Raw genomic sequence first — 386 nt, 5'->3', positions numbered from 1 at the left:
TAGCTTAGAATTCTCTGTCTGTTGCTGAGAAGATGATGGAAAAGGCTTGCCATTGCTAAACCTGTTTCTTCCACCATTATTGTTGTTGAAACATTGTTGAGGTCTCTGTTGATTCTTCCATGAGAGATTTGGATGATTTCTCCATGAAGGATTATAGGTGTTTCCATAGGGTTCTCCCATGTAATTCACCTCTTCCATTGAAGGCTTCTCAGGATCATAAGCTTCTTCTTCAGATGAAGCGTCCTTAGTACTGTCTAGTGCAGCTTGCTTTCTAGACAGACTTTGACAAATCATATTGACTTGCTGAGTCAATATTTTGTTCTGAGCCAATATGGCATTCAGAGTATCAATCTCAAGAACTCCTTTCTTCTGATTTGTCCCATTGT

General features: G+C 39.4%; 1 protein-coding gene across 1 annotated transcript in view; it reads right to left on the bottom strand.

The window, feature by feature from the left end:
- The window catches only part of LOC127742838 (uncharacterized), a 46471-nt gene that overhangs the window by 18101 nt on the left and 27984 nt on the right, over positions 1-386 (bottom strand). The window lies entirely within an intron of this gene.

This window comes from Arachis duranensis, chromosome 10 (genome assembly GCF_000817695.3).
Source record: "Arachis duranensis cultivar V14167 chromosome 10, aradu.V14167.gnm2.J7QH, whole genome shotgun sequence".
NCBI lineage: Eukaryota > Viridiplantae > Streptophyta > Magnoliopsida > Fabales > Fabaceae > Arachis > Arachis duranensis.
Note: the sequence above shows the minus strand (reverse complement) of the source record. Positions and strands in the feature narration are given on the sequence as shown.